Here is a 7,303-nt window from a genome sequence, read left to right as displayed (position 1 = left end):
CGAATCAAATCTCTCTACAAACCCCTTTTTTCAAAATCCCCCTTTTATATTATTATTAGGGTTTCAAATCTCCTTGTTGATTAATCCTTTCACCTGGTAATTTCTTACATTTCATTTATTGTTGTATTTTGCAGCTTATCATTTGTTAAAACTGCTGGAATATTATATGTGAATTTGGGGAAATCCCCAATTTATGTGATTTAGGTCTTCTTTGTGGTTTCATAATAATATTATTTTGTTGTTGCTGCTATTCTCTCTAGTTTATAATTAATTTGTTTTTTGTTTTTTAATATGTTATTAATAGGATGATTGTAGGTAGGATACTTATAGTGGTGGTCGTTAATGGGTAGCAGTGACATGGAGGATAAATCCGCCAACGAGGAGGCCAAAGACACTACAAAGGTACCCAATAACCAAGTGCGTTTCTTTCTCTTTAGAGGCCTTGTTATATACATACATGTTCTCCTTTTGTGTATGTGTATGCATATACACTCACACTCATACCCCCCATATATATATGTATGTGTGCCGGTGCGTATAGGGTTAGGTTCACTAAAAAAACAAATCTTTATCATTTAGTTTTTTGATCAGTGGCTGTGGTTCATATGTTTTAAAATTTTGTATACAAGCATGTATGTTATGTACACAAACAATCAAACACAATTTCTTCACTTTTTTTATATCTTTTTTCTTTTCATTATAATTACTTTCTTCAGGAGCAGACATCAGCTGCTGCCAAGGGTACAGTCAATCCAGATTGGGCTGGTTTTCAGGTTTTGTCTCTAAAAAATCGATATTTAACAAATTGGTCTTTTTAAGATTTGAGATATTTTACTAATCCTGTGTTTTATGTAACCTTGAACAGCCTTATCCTCATATGCCTCCACCTGGGTTCATGGCATCAAGCCCTCAACCTCATCCCTACATGTGGGGATTTCAGGTACTATTTTGCATATATTTTTAGGTTGTCTTTTTTTAAATTAGGCTCGTGACTCGTTGGCTTGATTAGAATAAAACCCAAATTGTGTGAGTGTGTGTATACATATATATATATGTGTGTGTGTGTGTGTGTGTGTTCATAACTTAAACCATGTGACAATTTTGATGAAAAATAATTGAATATTCTCATTTGGTTTGTTTAAAAGTAAAAGCGCCGAATTTTAATATATATAAATTATGATTGCTGTAGTTTATAAATTCTGTATTATTTTTAGGTTGCAAATATTATGATTAGTTTTTATATATCAATGTAAAAAATATAAAAAAAATTAAAAATATTTAAAAGTAATTGAGCTGGGCTTGATGCGCCATGAGCTGTCTCGAGCTTTTGACAAGCTGAGCTCGGGCTCAACATTTTAGCTCATTAAGATACCTAAGCTGAGCCAGCTTGGCTCGGCTTGGTTTATAAACGATCTGAGCTTGAGCCCATCCTTGGTCGACTTGGCTCGTTTACAGCCCTAACCCAGACTGATGCAACTAGAAAATGGGTCAAAATTTCCACATCTAGCTTGAGAGTTGAGACACCAAATATCTCCACTACATGAATGTCACATTTTTCTTGATGTTCCAAATATGATGTTATCACTGTCTTTACCATTGGTCTATAATTCTCGTAGCTTGAAGTTAATAATATCATTATATACACACATCTGGAAAATGTTGGTCATCATCATTTCCCCTTGAATTTATTTCCGTTTTCTGATATTTATTGCAGCATCTTATGCCTCCTTACGGTACTCCACCTCATCCATATGTTGCCATGTATCCCCCTGGTGGCATTTATGCTCATCCATCAATGCCTCCGGTATCTTCTTCTCATTCATTATATTAATATGCTACCTTCTTTACTCCCTAGACAACACTTACTATAAAATCTGGTTTGTATTTACTCAGGGGTCATATCCATTCAGCCCATACGCAATACCTTCTCCAAACGGTGTTGCTGAAGCTTCTGTAAGTTGCCTGAGTTAATATCATATATGGGTCTTTTAAATTTAGAATGTAATATAAGTTTGTGAGAATAAAATTATTATTTTATATAGGTGAATACTCCTGGTGATACAGAAGCTGACCGCAAGTCACCTGACGGGAAGGAAAAACTTCCTATTAAAAGGTCAAAGGGAAGCCTTGGCAGTTTAAATATGATTACTGGCAAAAATAATGAATCAAACAAACCGGGTGCTAAAGCTAACGGAGCTTATCCCAAAAGGTGTGATTAGTAAATTGTTTTAAGTTTAATTATTTTTATTACTTTTTCTTGATGTTTGCAAATTGTAATTGGATTTTCGTTTTTCAGTGGTGAAAGTGGAAGTGAAGGTTCAAGTGAAGGTAGTGAAGGGCATTCTGAAAATGTAAGTATTGCTGCAAATATTTGTTTATTTAGAAACCAGAGATGGAGAAGTGATTTTAGTATACTCTGATAATTAAGAAGATTACATGGCCTTCAGTATATAACCGAGCTTGTCTAACAACCACACCTTTATTATTGAAAAAAGATTTCATTGGGAACTATCCTGAGTCTTGGCAAACTCACCATACTAATCTAAACAATACAAATAAGCGGTTAAAGTTACTTATCCAGATTAGATAAGAATAAGAATGATTTGAATATTACAAATATGAGGTCAAAATTACACCTTCAAATAATTGTTGTGATAGAACCCTCGTGAGCATGTGTCACACCTCACTTTGAAAGCCTTTACTTGCATATATTTTATTTAGCCCAAAAATACTGAAAAAGGGCAGTAGTCATAGACACTCACATGTTTGACGTCATTGGGCATAATCCTACGCCTCCACTTCATAATTTCTAATTTTTTTTTATTACAATGGGTCGAGCCTATAACATATAAGATCATCTTATGTTATAAAATATCCTAGCTCGACGAACCTGTTACAGCGTGTCAACATCTCATTAATCACCCCCTCATTAATGAGTCTTGTTGTGGTGCTCTTGGACCTGCACATCCATTTCTAGAACCATTATATTAGCAAACTATGAATTATGTGATAGTATCTTCCAGATCAGTTTCCTTGTATTAATTAGAAAAGATGGTGCCAGTGTGCCACCTTACTTTTCATGACCCTTTATTTTAATTTGGTTATTCTTCCAGATCAGTTTCCTTGTATGATTGTGCACCAACTTGGCAATAGAAAAAAGAGAATGAATTAGAGGGATATTGCAGTAGAAACAGACGGAACAGAGATTTAGTTAGTGGAATTCATGTCATATTCGTACTTGCCTTTCGAGGAAATAGTTTTTAACTTATACTACCACTAACGCACCAATGACACGCCCTAATAATATTAAAACATAACAGGAAGGAATACTACTAATAATTAAGAACCGATCCATGCCTCCCACTGCCCATGATGTGCATGATTGCATGGATCTAAACAATACAAATAAAGTAGATATGTTTATTATTATATGTTTATTATTATATGTTCAATTTTGTCTTTCTTCATACTGTAACATCATCATCATCATCATCATCATCATCATCATCATCGTACTCAGTATATCCCACCAATAGCAAAGCTATGTTAGGGTCTGAGGAGGGTAAGATGTAGACAGCCTTACCTCTACCCCATAGGGATAGAGAGGCTGCTTCCGGTGAGACCCCCGGCTCGATAGTAGTTTTGCATCAAGCCTTGGACATAAAGCACATAGCACTCAATCATCGGGATACCGGCTGATTGGTGCATGTACCCTCGTCTTTCGGCTATCAACGCCACCACATGATGCCTGATTAACCTTCCGCCACTTTTAACGTTATTTTCACGAGATTAGTAAAATAACGTCAAAATTAGTGCAATTTCACTTTTGCCCACCCGAGGGTTTACACATATATACATAATATGCGCGCACCTCAAGCAGGGCGTAACATGTCTATGTTAAAGAAAGTAGATATGGGACGTGAACTTTTCAGTAGTATTATATTTTGGTACTAGTAGCATTAATATTGGTACTAGGAGCATTAATTTTACATATCCTATTGACACTTTATTTGTTCTTTCGAATAACTATTACTATTATATTCAATATAAATTCGTTTTACATAAAAATATTGCAGGATTCACAAATGAAATCAGGATCCAGGCAAGATTCTATTGAAGGTTGGTTTCTACGAGCCATGAGTTATTATTTTTGTTTTGTTTCATGTTACTGAATCATCTGCTATGCATGATACTAGCTACAGGTGAAAATGGAAACTCTGCAAATGGGCCCGTTTCTGTGGTCAACCAAATGGTGCCTGGGCCCACCAACTTAAATATTGGCATGGAATACTGGAATGGTGCAAATCCGACTGCAATGGGTGTAAAAGTAATAGCCCCTCCAGTTGCAGGGGGGTTGGTTACTGCTGGCTCGAGGGATAACATGCAACCGCAACTCTGGCTACAGGTGCACCTTAATTATCAAAATAATATATTAATATCACTAATTCTTGCATAGTTGAATATTGAGTTTAGTATTGTTATATTTTCCCTGATTATTTGATCTTTATCAAGTTAAGCTATAAAATCCTGTTTTGGAGTTTTTCTTTTGTTGACTTGTAGATGAGTTTTTGTATGACTAAAAGTATTCTTATTAATGTTTTTTTGTTTTATTTATTTTTTTATGAATAAAAATATATCAACGATGACTGGTGGTGAATTGCATATAAAAAGTTAATTTGTTATCTACTTTATTTGAGTTTTAAGATTATTCATTGCGGTTCTCATTTTATTATTTACTAACCTCATAAACGATTTCACAATTTGATATCAGTTTTAAAAGTCAACTGACTCTGAAAAGTCAAACTTAAGGAGAATAGGAAGCAAGTTTTCAATGTTTGATGGTTTTCTGTAATCTCATTGGTTGATGGATTAATTTAGGATGAAAGGGAGCTAAAAAGGCAGAAAAGGAAGCAATCCAATAGGGAATCGGCTCGTAGGTCCAGGCTACGCAAGCAGGTAAACAATTGGTTAGAGGTGACAAAATGGGCAGGTCAATCGGGTCAAATTGTCGGGTCAAGTTAACCTGACACACTTTTTTTCACTTGACATACTTGATGTGATTATAAAAATCTTTCTATAGTTTCTACTCATGTGAAGTATTTATTACATTTTTTATTTTTCATCTGGGGTCAGGCAGAATGTGATGAGCTGGCGCAAAGGGCTGAAGCTTTTGAGGGAAGAAAATTCTTCTCTCAGTACCGAAGTGGGCCGCCTTAGGAGTGAGTATGATCAGCTTCTTGTTCAAAATGCAACCCTCAAGGTAATACTCCAATCTTTGCTTGTTTTTTCGGTTTGTTCTCTATAGTATGTTTCTTTCTATATAATATTTACTTTGTGCATGATCTGATTCAAGTGCTTTCACTATTAGTCAAATATACAAAAAAAAAAGCTCTTCAAATATGACAAATGAAAAGTTACCGGGGACCAACATAATTTTATCTGTAGTTAGGGGGTGTAAACGAGTCGAGCTCGGTTCGTGATAAAGGTTATACTCTCGATCTTGGTTTGGGCTAGGCTTGTTTGTTATTTATTAATTACTTTATTATTTATATTATATATATTATTTATTTCGCATTTATATATATATTTACAATTATAATGTATACGTGTAATATAATATTTATTATTTAGTAACACTTATCATAGTTAAATATATAGTAACATTTATTATGTATTATATATAAATTTAATGTTAAGTAAAAATTGCTATAAATAGTAGACTGGCTCGATATATGAAGCACGGGCCTAAACGAGCTTAATATATTTTTTTGTTATGTATTATATATTTCGCTTATATTAAGTGCGAGCGTAAATCAGCTTGGTATATGAAGCTCTTGTCGATTCGAGCTTTTAGCGAATCAATCTCGAGTTGCTCTCAAGCAACTCGGCTCTTGGACACCCCTATTTGCGATTCATAATTACTAACGTGCGAGATCGTTTGGGATTAAATTTTTTATCAATAACGGAAATATTGCATGTCTCCAATAAATGGGACTTTTTTTTTTGGCAGCAACGACTAGAGGAAATTCCTGGGCGAGAAGAACTGACATCTGGTGCGAATGAACAACAAACGGGCAACAAAGATCATGAGGGTGGGCAGATATAACTTATGGCAGAATCATCAATGGTGTTCTGGGTTCCCTGAGAGCATTATCTAACGGCGATTAGGTAACAAGAAAATGTGTTTTTACATAGCTAGATTACCGTCTAGTAAAGCATTTATCGAACACTGACCCTTGTCTTTTCTTTAGATTAGTTGAATAACTAGAAGATTAATTATTCTTGTCATCCATTGTTCTCGATCGGCCGATCTTTTAAGGCCCGAGGAACCCGGATGCAATGTAGACTGTAGTGTGAGATTAATGCTATGCCCTTGTAGGTATTCTGATTTTTTCATGATTGTATGTACTAAATATGATTAATATGGTTGTGGTTCACGGTTTAGGCATAAAGCCAGGCAAATCATGGGATTTTGAGCTTTATATAACTTACTATATTGTATGTAGAGCTGCACAAATCGGGTACACCTTGAAAACCCGAACCGGTTCGGAACCGGTTTTTTTCAACCCGGGTAGAGAATGACACCGGTTCCAGTCAGGAACCGGTTCGGTTCCCGACCCGAACCGGTGCCCAGATATGCGAACTTTTAAGAACCGGTAGGGTATGAACCGGAACCGGTTTTTACGTAAAAACCGGTTCCACCGGTTTTTTTTGAAATTTAAAAATTAGAGCCGTTAGGAACCGGTTCCAACGGCTATATAGCCGTTTTTGACCGTTGGAACCGGTTTTTTAACTATAAATAGGGTATTTTCTTACTAATAATAGCAAGTTTCAAAACTATCAAACACACTCCAATTCCAAAACCATAAAACACACTACAAACCAAAATTAACCTTAAACCGACCACAAATGGCATCCAATGATGACGTTGTTATGGTGATCGAAACAACAAGATGCCCCGATGTTTGGGTCCATTACGATTTGTGTCTCATGACCGACTCACATGAGTTGGCACGTTGCAAATATTGCTCGAAGTTTCTTAAAGCAGGGTCCAACTCGACATTACGAAAACATACGAATAAGTATTGTCGAGAGAAAAAAAGATTGGAAGATAAAAAAAAGGAAGTGGGAGAGTCGTCCGGCTCTACAACCCAAAAATAAGTATTCCCGGATTAAAACGACGGACTTTGTTTTTTATGTTTTAGTTGTTATGTTTAGTATCGTTTATGTGTTAATAATGTTTGTAATAGTTAGTTTTTAAATAAATAAAATGTTCGTCGTTATTAAAAAAGTAACAAAAATT

General features: G+C 35.2%; 1 pseudogene across 1 annotated transcript; it reads left to right on the top strand.

The window, feature by feature from the left end:
- The first annotated feature begins 342 nt into the window (after nucleotides 1-342).
- Nucleotides 343-6,429, top strand: LOC143616358 (bZIP transcription factor 16-like; annotated as a pseudogene). Its single transcript, XR_013150653.1, has 12 exons — nucleotides 343-417; nucleotides 717-773; nucleotides 866-940; nucleotides 1,715-1,804; nucleotides 1,894-1,953; nucleotides 2,043-2,209; nucleotides 2,297-2,351; nucleotides 4,077-4,119; nucleotides 4,197-4,405; nucleotides 4,879-4,956; nucleotides 5,134-5,260; nucleotides 6,011-6,429. The product of XR_013150653.1 is annotated as a bZIP transcription factor 16-like (transcript).
- Nucleotides 6,430-7,303: the final 874 nt, after the last annotated feature.

This window comes from Bidens hawaiensis, unplaced genomic scaffold, assembly GCF_021521415.1.
Source record: "Bidens hawaiensis isolate Kalapana, Puna unplaced genomic scaffold, B.hawaiensis_p1.1 tig00000237_1, whole genome shotgun sequence".
NCBI classification, from domain to species: Eukaryota; Viridiplantae; Streptophyta; class Magnoliopsida; order Asterales; family Asteraceae; genus Bidens; species Bidens hawaiensis.
This window is presented reverse-complemented; position numbering and strand designations above follow the sequence as displayed.